Here is an 11517-nt window from a genome sequence, read left to right as displayed (position 1 = left end):
AGCTCCCAAAAAATGGCGGATAAAATCCAGCAATAGAATCTGAAAGTACCAAAAACTACGTTTCCAAAATAGATAATACCTAGAGCAAACATTTCAATGTTCAATTGAGTTCCCTGACAGCGCCTGAATTAAGTGTTTATGTTTAATTTACTATTTAATGTAAACAAGTGATTTTAAAGTTTATTAAATTTTAATTGATTTAAGAATTAATGAAAAAGAACAGCCAATTTGTACTTAACGGTTGCAGATACTCTACCTACGGTGATCCGAGGAACTTTTTTTGAGACGATTTGAAAAAGTTTCACAGAAAGCCATTTTCCTATCTAATTGTCCGAGGTCCCTTTTGCTGTGTTTCTAAAGATTTTTATAGAGAATTTTTACAAACAAATACCATGGTAGGGGAAATCGGCAAGAATGGACACATAGAAACATTTTCTGGCTATGAACACCTAGAAAAGATCCTTTGTTGTATCAATAATTCAAAATCTGTTGTAGAAATAACGAAATTTCGAGTTTTTTTACCCCTATAGCGTGTAATTGTATCGAAAGGGGATCAACAGCGATGCGATTCGAGTTCATTCATCGATAATATATGCCTAATTTATCATAAAAGATTAACGGTGGAAATATTTGAAAATACGTATTCCAAGGTTAAATAAAAATATTATGAAAATACGAGTACCCCCATGTCTTTGTTATCAAACAAGCGTGATATAATTGAAAATAAAAACATAAAAAATTTGTTTGGTTAGATGAACATTACGTTGGCCTTCAATATCCATTACAGGCAAAAAATTCACAGAAATCGTTTTTCCAGAAACATTCAACCATAGTCACTTTGATATTAGCCCAGAAAAATAAGACAAAAACAGCCGATCTGCTTCCAAGTGAAGTTCTTTCACCGGAATTATCTTGATTTCGATGGAAGAAACAATCTTTGAAAAGTCCATTGCAAAATCATATACGCAAAAAAAGATATTGAAAGTTAAAGGTCGCGAAAATAAGTTTTTTTCTAATATCTCGTAATCTATCAAGTTTAAGTCAAGCTATTATAAAATTTGTTCATAAGCTAATTGTATCTACATAAAAAAAGTTTAGTACAAAATTTCCGTTTTTTGCAATGAACTTTTCATAAATAATTTCTTGCCTTACAAATATAGATAATCCCCGTAAAAAAGCTACTCTTAAAAGTTTTTTAAGCAGAAAAACAGAAAAAGGTTTTTATTATTTTTACTCTAATTGAGTTTAAATTTTGTAAGATAAATTAATATTTGATTAAAATCATTACTTTTGTTAAGTTTGTGTATCTACAGCACAAGTTTCACGGCAATTAAAAAGTTTTAATTTCAGGTTATCGAATGATATCGATCCCGTGTCGCTGAGATGTTTTGTATTTGCATAGTGAACCGATCAAATGTGAATTTTATTTTGAAACACTCTTTTAAATTATTTAATTATTTTAAACTGTATTATTATATTAAAAAATATTCTTAAGAACTAATGTTTGAACTAATTATTTATTATTACTGTTAAACTATACAAAGTTCATTTATGCATATATATCATTATTTATAAATACTATGTGTATGTGTATTAAGGACGTTCTAAAAAAAATCACGTTTTCTTACGATCATCTTTAAATTGTGTAAAAGCATTCTCATTAATGCCCTTTATAAGCTTGTAAATTTTCAAATAGTTTTTACTCTTATATTCGTTTGTTCGTCCGTCTGTCCGTATGTGAACAAGCTAACTCCAAAACGAAAAGTCATATCAAGCTGACATATTTATAACAAAAAAAGACGTAAAAAGTGAGTTTCAGTTCATAAATGAGCAAAATAGGTCAATTGGTTCAAACCGTTGGAGATCAAAAAGTTTGAATGTAAATGATGAATCTTATAAAAAAATAAACAACTTTTGTTTGAAATATTTTTTTGTAAATGTTTTCCCGTGAGGGTCCAAATTAGGGCAAAACTTGGTGTATATTATCTCAAAAGCTATAAAAGATAGATAATGGTAATTTGTAGACAGTTTTAACTAGAGAGTCTTGTGATATCTTTTTGAAAAACGAAAAAAATTGTTTCTAGAAAATACTTCGAAAACCACCTTCTGTTCGCCATAAATATGTTGCCTTTTTTAATTTTTCTAATTTATTAAAAATCAAGCACTGATATTCAATATTGTCTATTCAGGATATTTCAACAGTGTACTCAGTCAAGTATTTATTTTCACTTATTAAGATATAAATCCTATACTAAAGTGTTTTTAAAGGAAGCAATGTTTTATCATGTATAAAAAATTGATCTAGGGAAACGGGGCAAAAATCGGAATATCCTAAAGATCTCATTTATATCTTTAATATAAAAGATAATATTTACATTGCTATTCATTAGTTAAAAGCATGAGAAATATTTTTAGGAAAAAAAAAGTAATGGTGTGTTTTAAATGACACAAAGTATACTCTAACTCCTATGTACATTTAGTTTTCATAATAACATTTGTTGAAAGTCAACAATAATTTATATATTAACTATTTATGCTTGTTTACTAATATTTGTGTGTAAATTTTAAACGCCAAAGTCTTTCGATTATAATTGCATTTCTTATGCCATGTTCAAACGGCGAAACTATGAAGACAAATAGCGCGTTGAGTCAACTTTAATTAACCCGTCAGTATTTAAGTCCGCCGTTCGGTAATCTTTAGTCATGAGAGGAAAGATTTGCTCACGCGTTATGTACATGCGTCAAATACTTCGCTCGTAAAATATTCTTTAACTTTGTAAATCATAACCTCCACATAAGTTTAATTTAACTAATTTTACCATATTTCTATCACAAGTTTTTTTAATTTACTGAGTAGTACGAAGTCAATTAAAGAAAGTACATGAACAGGCTCGAAAATTTCCAAAGTTAATATTTTTGCTTTTGACTTTACTGTCGTGATGAGAGAAATTCTCACAATTTCTGAAGAACTTGAAAAAAATACATTTTTAAAAACTGTAGAACGTTGAAAAAATCTGAACAATTCATCATTCGAAAATAGATAAAATTATATGAAAATAGAAAAAGTTTAAATAACTTGTACCATTTGACAAATAAAAGTTATATATGTTTTAAATTGAGCATGAGCAAAATGCTAATGACGCAAATGCTGATGGTTTTAAGAGAATTGAAAAAAATACACACGTGCTCTAAGACTTTTCAATTCTCTTTAATTTCGTTGAAAGTCTTTATGAAGTTAGAATTGGGAGTATACATCTCGACGAATACTCATATTTTTTTTTAAAGACTCGTATGAAATCTATTTTATCGGAATTGATCTAGGGGATGAGCCATTAGGACAAAATTATAAGGTATCAACTCTTCTTATTTTATTATGTAATTTTACGAGGATTAATTTTGTTACCTACACAAAATCTTGAAGGTTCTAGCTGTTTTAAATGAAATTATTCTAATCCAATGGCAAATTTTTGAACTTGTGTCCATAACTTTTTCATCTAATTTCAATGAAATAACTAATGAATAATTATTAGTACCCATGAAATAAATTATTATTTGTTGATTAAAATTTTTTTTTTACATATATTTATAAACCCACTTGACCTTTGTTAAACAATGATTCAGGGTTAAATTACATCATAGGTTAAATAATTTTTTATCTTGAATTACTTTCCTTTCTGGAAGGTAATTTTCTTTGTAACTTTTCGATATTGATGTACGACATAAACTTTGTACAGAATAAAATGACAGGATAAAGAATAATGTATATTCATTACTCGATTTGTTAATTAGTAGATATTTAATTTTTTTCAACCGGCATAACCTGTATATAGCGGAATAATTCTGGGTCACTAGATGACGATTTGGTTACGTTTGTACATACCATCACCGGCTCGGCGGTTTAAATAAATGTTTTAACATCAAACTGGAAAATTTTACCCAAACATGTCCGATTACTGCATAATTAAAGAAATATCAGTAATCCAACAAAAGTATAAAAATCGTAGAAATACTTTTAAAGGTGATCTTGTCTGGTGACGGCGAATACAAATAATGCTGTTGTCTGACTCCAAGAATCTGTAGGTGGCACTACAGTCACAGCGGTTAGAAGAAGTAAATTTGAAACTCTATTTCATAAGAAAGAGAGAGAGATTCATTATCATTTTCGTCTATGTTCTTAGTTCTAACCAAAGAGGTTATATTACATAGAGGCTTAAAAGCATAGGAAACGCAATAAGTGAATTATTGACTGCTAAAAAAGAGACCGAAAAAAGGGACCGTCTCTCCTCTTTGTCTCGCAGAATGACAAAGCGCGAATATTAATATTTTGATTTATTATTGTATAAACACGTGTATGTCTATTTTTTTCATAGGGGTGATATAAGGCAGACGAAGACCGCTATACGCGTATTTTTTTTAGATCTCTCTCTATAACGATCAACCATTCTATGTTATTACTTCCGTGGATCTAACACTCTTCCTTGAGGTTGAAAATCAACAAATAATAAATAATAAAAAATTTCACAACCATAGAAAATCAAATTCCAAACATCTCGGCTTCGCGGTAAGCACTTTAACCTCTAAACTACAGATTGGCAGTGATATTAATGTACAATTTTGTCTGTAAATAATTTATTTCTTTATTTAAACAATACAAAATTTTAACTATTAATTATTCTTAAACAATACAAAATTTTATTCAAAATAAATAAAACTTTAAGTATTACAAGGCCAAAAATTGTTGATTTGTTCAACAAAAAAAAAAAAAAAAAAACGTAGAATATAATAAAAATAGATCCAAATGCATTTTAATGAATGCTAAAATCTATTAGTGTACCATTCATTCTAAACAGAAGAAACACTAAACCTTTCTTTATACAAAAGTATTATAGGTAGAAATTCAATTCGAGTTGTCCTCCTATACGACTTATAGTTTTTAGACATTATTAGAGTATTGTAAATGACGAAACTAGTCGTCACGCTCGAACTGGACTAGAAAAAATCAGTGTTTTCATAAGTCCTATTAAACTAAAAACGATGCAATCGATTGTAGTGAAACTTATTCGTTTGTCGATATTTATCAATGAAAATTTAGAGACATGATGATGAATATTAATACAGTGGAACCTGGTTAAGTGACGCATGAAGAGACCGGCAAATTTGTCTCACTTATAGAGGTATTCCACTTACCTAGTGTCTCAGATATCCAAGTATAAATAAATAGCTGTCTCATTTACAGAGGGTTCCGTTAATAGAGGTCAGAATACAGATTATTTCAGTTATAGAGGTGCGATTATTAAATAAAATAACGTATTATCAACCAATCAACTATTGCTGCTACAAAAATTATTAATATCAAACATTCGCGCGAAATTTTGTGCCCTTTCTTTAATCATCAATCCACTTACCGAAACGTTTTTTGTTACGAAGTTGTTTGACCCATGCAAGTAAACATTGTTCAAGTTCAGGATATTCTGATAATCTTACACGTTTTAGTTTTCCTTGTCCTTCCGAACATTGTGATTGAATTTTATCTTTATTCTGAATTATTCTACAAAGAGTAGATTTTGGCGGATACTAACTTCAGTTTTTCAAGCACTTATAACGATTTGAGCCTTTGGCATTTTTCAAGTAAACATCCGTAGGATAGTAAAGCAAAGCTAAAATCGGTCATTGAGGCTTGAAATTAGTTAAGTGCGGAATTTGCGGGTGGAACAAGAATAAGTTAGTAAACAAACAAAACGATACTATCACAGTTCTTGGTTACAGAGGTTAATGCATATAAAATTCACTTGCTGTCTTTGTTATAAAGGTAACTATGCGGAAAAAATGGAAAGAAGGAATCCCAGATATAGAGGTTTGCCCCAGTAACAGAGGTAATTCAGTCCCTAGGTGTTGGAACCTCATCAACAGTTCCAGTTAAGAAGTTTTTCACTTGATGATACGGTTATTAAAAGTGTTCAGGTCTGATCTAAATCGTTTGTAGTTTAACGCAGTGATGATAAAAATAATTCCAAGTTACACTATTTTGGAAAAAATAGATAAAGTAATAAAATAATGTAGTTTTACTACAAAATGATACAAACATCGAAACTACAAACAATTAGAGTATTCAGATCTGCTCTAAATCGTTTGTAGTTTAAAATAGTGATGTGAAAAATGATACAAACTTCTTTATTTTATTACCTTATCCATTTTTTTCCAAAATACTGTAACTGTGAAATTATTTTTCTAATCACGACAATAAAATACAAACGATTGAGAGCAGATCTCAGTACTTTTAAAAACCCTATCATAATTATTCATTATCCTGGCTCTAAATTAAGGTTTTTGTTTGGTAAATATCGTTACTACAAACGAATAAGGTTCACTACAATCCATTGCACCGTTTGTAGTGTAATATAATTAAAAAAAAACTTGTTTTTTTATAAGTCCAGTTCCAACGTAACGGGGCTTTTTTTGATACCGTTTTTTCTATGATGACCCGGTTAATTTTTTTAGTTTAAAACAATAATAAAAATAAATACATTAATTAATAAAACGAATCCGTCAGAAATAAGATATATCGCACCCGTCACTCCAAAAATTGATTTTTTAGCGTAGATAAACATTTACATTTAAAAATAAAGGATTTTTTCATTTTAATTCAGTGAAATTTTTATCAGAAAACTGAAAACAAACAGACATTTACAAATTGCCGCTAGGTAGTACAGGAAAATACAACTGAGTAACTGGGTTCTCCAAGTTCAAAGCACTGTTAGAAATTGAATTTGAAAGGAAATAATAACATACCAAGAGTATTATGGCTCTACTTTCAAGTACACAACAAAATTTAAAAAAATTAAACAAATACCACAAAAATATATTAAAATGCACTAAGAACTATTTTAAATATTTGATAACAAGCATGAAAAATAAAAATTTTCCTTAACAAATAAACTAAGAACACGTAGGAAGTTCAACAATTATAATTGATATACACTAAAAAATTCATAATACCTACAATTTCAATAATAAATGAAGTAAAAAAAAAAAATTAAAACTAAATATACACACACACACAAATAAAATATTACCAAATAAATCAATAAATTCCAATAATAATAATAAATAAAACACACATCAATATTTTTGTTATTATAACTTCTTTTTGTAATCTTATAGTTGTTATTGTTTGTAATAATAATCTGTTGTTTAGTTTAAAATAATAATATTGTTAAGAAGCGAATGAATGAAACCTAAAAACTATTAACTGTATACAATATTTAATTTATATATACTGAACTAACTGTGAATACAAAGTGGATTTCATTGAAGTATCCATCCATTCTGTTTTGTTATTGAGATTATAGGAATTTTTGATATTGAAATATATTATTAACTAGCTTTTGCCCACGGCTTCGCTCGTGATAATGATTCATTTCAATGTATTCCATAAATGATTCAATTAATGAATCGTTAATTCATTTAGAGAACCAATTTTAAAGACTTAGAGAACTTTACTTACATCCCCTTGGAAAACAACGCAACATTCTTCCATAGAGTTCGCTGTGCTCCTTTAAAGAATGAAATAAAAAAGTGATATAGTATACTTTTCTCTCGATCGTCGCTTTATTGATTTAGAGATCCAACCTTCACCTCACTTATTATCTCCTGTCTATTCGTTGTGTGCGTAGTCATGGTAGGGACAATAAAATCGATGCCAGCGCTTCCAGTGAAAAATTTTGGAGTTAAAGGGGGCTGTTATGACTAATTTGCAATTCTTTACATGTTAATGTTATAGAAATGTCAAATTAAAATTATTGAAAAACACGAATTAATTAAACTTAATGCATTAAAAATTGTGAAAATAAGAAATCAAATTGAACAAATATTATTTTTCAAATGTAAATTATCATAATTATTTATTTAAATTTGTGAAACAATAATATTAAATTTTAAATGTAAGCCTTAAATGCAATCCATACAATTATATATGCATCCATACAATTCTATAATTAAAGTAGTGTATCGTTACCATGGAAACGAAACTCACGCACGGAGCGAGTATACTGCAATATAAATACAATGTCAACTTTGAAGACCCAAATGCTACCCTTCCAAATATGAGAAGATCGATCTTATACAGTGTCTCTCTCTCTCTTTAGAGTATCGATTCAAAACTGGAGTGATTGATTTTCCTTTTTTAATTAGTGAGTATTTATTTTTTATGAACAGAAATTGGATACCAATTATAATACTTAAAATATGAATAGGAAAATAGTATTCATGAGAGGAAAGAATAAATTTAGTAAATATTTTATAGAAACGTTACTCAATTAGTAGTTCTGTATTCTGTATTAAATATTCTTTCTAAGATATTTGATTTTGTAACAAAATAACACTATTATACTCTTTTTATTTTAAAAATAATTCAAATTTCTATCTTCAATAAGTATTCCTAACATACCGCTTGTGAGAATAATAATTAAATTTCTCTGTAAATATATAAACCACATGAAGTTAAAAAAAAACTATAGTTACATGACAAATATGCAAACGTTGATCTACATTTGTCTAGAAAATTATTAACATGGATTTTCCATGTACAAAATTCGCATCACCTTTTTACCCCCTTTTTATCGGACGTCTACGTCATACAAAAACACACTCTCCAAGTTTCAGGTCTCTACTATCAACGGTTTAGGCTGTGCAATGATCCGTCAGTCATTCAGGACAAAGCATTTTATATATATAGATTAACAGTAAATTGAATATTTACCATTAAAATTACATAAATGCTGTAAAAAGAATAATACATGACTCTTTCCTATCCTTTTGTTTAATCAAAATTTACTTTATTTTCGTTTTGTAGATACGGAAATTGGTACGACAAATTTTATAGAAGAAAATATTCTACCTTAACGACAATCGGCCTCGTCACATTGCCTCGAACTATAACAAAACAATTTAACAGATTTATGCCTTAGGCATATTTCAAACACGAACTTCCCTATTCTGCTATGATTTTCCTAATGGCATAATTTTAATTATTACTAAGAATAATAAATAAACAAAGTTCTGTATAGCTTATAGAAAAACTAAAAATTATAAAACCAAACTGAAACAGCACAAAATCTTCGCTGATTTTAAAAGATGTGGTTTGTATTCAAAATTTGTATTTAGACAAGTGAAAACAAACAATTGACTGAGTTAATTGTTAAAATACCATTCATAAATAGTGTTGATTACTATATCACATTGCACATACATATACAATTTATATAATGCATACTATACAATTAATGCCTAATTTGCGCCCTCACGGGTAAACAGTGATGTTTACGAAAAAATAATTCAAACAAAAGTTGTTTATTTTTTGGTAAGGAACATTTTTTACATTAATATATATATATAAATTTTTGTTCTATCTCTAACGGTTTACAAGATGGGCCCTACGGACCCATAGGTCAAGACCCAATTGACCTATGTTGCTCATTTACATTTACTCTGAGTACGCTGTAAAAATTTCAGCTTGATATCTTTTTTCGTTTTTGAGTTATCGTGCCCACAGAACTAAAGTTGGGACTAAACTTAGTATACCTTGCATTTTACATATATGCATGGTATAAAAATAGAAAAATTTTCTGTAAAACGTTCCTTTGTACTCACAACCAAAACTGTATATATCATTAACAATTCGTAACTCCAAAATACTGAGCTGATCTCTACTGGTTGAAATATGAAATTAGGAGTAGGGTGTAAATATTATCTTGGATCATATAATTAAATGACATAAAAGGGAAATTTCTACAAATTGCCTTACAATCTAGAGTTGTGTATGATATAAAATTGATTAGGCTAATAGATAGGGCTAAGTAATCGAACAGTCGAAAGCGATAGACTTTAGCTTTTTGTCTACTTAGACTTTGGTTGCGGGTTCGAATCCAGGCAGCGGCAATTTGAATAATTATAATGGGCAGTAAAACTGATCACACTGTCGTCGCTTGGATAAGAACGAAATAACTCACTCCACCCTCATCGTAAATTTAATTGTATACGAATGTAGTTTAATAATAAAGATTAAAAAATAGTGATTTGAGTGGCCTCTTTTATAGGCGTATATGTCAGAGAAACGGAGGTTAAACCCCATTATTATTATAATAAAATAGATTATGTGTTCTATGGTTTTTTGTTTGTTTATACCATCGAGATAGATGATTATATCCTCTGCCATTAAAGTGCCACCTATAGTTTCTTGGAGTCCAAATTGCTAGTGGCTAAAAAATGTTTCTTATAAATAAACAACTTTAGTTTGAAACATTTTTTCGTAAACATCAGTGTTTACAGGTGAGAGCGCAAATAAGGCGCAACTTATATAGTATGTATCATATGGGAATATCAGTTATGTATGTGTACATTTATGTATGTGTAATGTGACAGTTAACTCAGTCAATTGTTTGTTTTCACTTGTTATTTCTGTAATGTTATTATTAAAGAATATTAATTTTGTGTTTCTTTTTCTGAAAATGTTTTTGATTATGTAAATAAAAAAAATAAATAAATGAACAAATCAATTATTGATACCAAAAATTGGAAAGGGTTGCTCCATCAGAGTGTCCTATTTATTGAACTTTTCTCAATTTACCCTACATTAGTGAAATTTTTGATTCATTGCCCGTAACTGTGTCTTTCAAGGTTTTCGTTAAAAAAATAATGAAACTAAACGATTGGGGTTAATAATAATATTTTTCTTCTTACTCTAGTTGGTTATTTATTTATTTTTTTTTTTAATAAAATCAATCTTTTATTTATAGGGTCTAAGTTTGACACATTACACGGCCCACACTGTTTACTTATGGAATTAAAGTTTCATCACTTACATATCTATTCCTTTTTTATTTAATAAACAAACTAAATTATAATTTAATAAAAATTTCATTTATTTTACTGACACGCCGGATAGCCTTATAACTGCCTAGATAGTATTACAGAATAAATGTGTTTAATACCGCTTTCATTTTCCCTAACGAACTAATATTTATTATTTTCAACCCACTTACTTTATAAGAGTTCAAATATTTTCGTAAAAAAATTACTAATTATTAACTTAAGGACAAACTAACTTATTGAATAAATTTTCTCTTGACTCTCATATACATAAAAGTAGTTTTTACTTAAATGAATTAGTTTGAAATTTACTTTTACACGACTTTCACCAATTTCCAAATACGAGATTTGAGCCTCTAATAGATAAATTAATAAAGCGAGTTATTAAATAATTTTATACGTTAAGATTTTAAAGTATAATACGGATGTTCAGTGTAAAATATAAAAAAAAAAGTCGGAGGTAAGTCGATTACGAGACTCAATTTTAAGACCTCTGAACACGTCCAAATCAACTTGCAGCACTAAGGAATCGCTTGTGTTGCTGAATGTATCAACCCAGCTGGATAATTCAGTACAAATCGACAGTGATGGAAATTGTTTATAGACTACAAGCCAATGCTGAAATTTTTCGGGTGAAATGATGACCCACCA

The sequence above is a fragment of the Chrysoperla carnea genome, chromosome 1 (assembly GCF_905475395.1).
Source record: "Chrysoperla carnea chromosome 1, inChrCarn1.1, whole genome shotgun sequence".
In the NCBI taxonomy this organism is placed as follows: Eukaryota; Metazoa; Arthropoda; class Insecta; order Neuroptera; family Chrysopidae; genus Chrysoperla; species Chrysoperla carnea.
Note: the sequence above shows the minus strand (reverse complement) of the source record.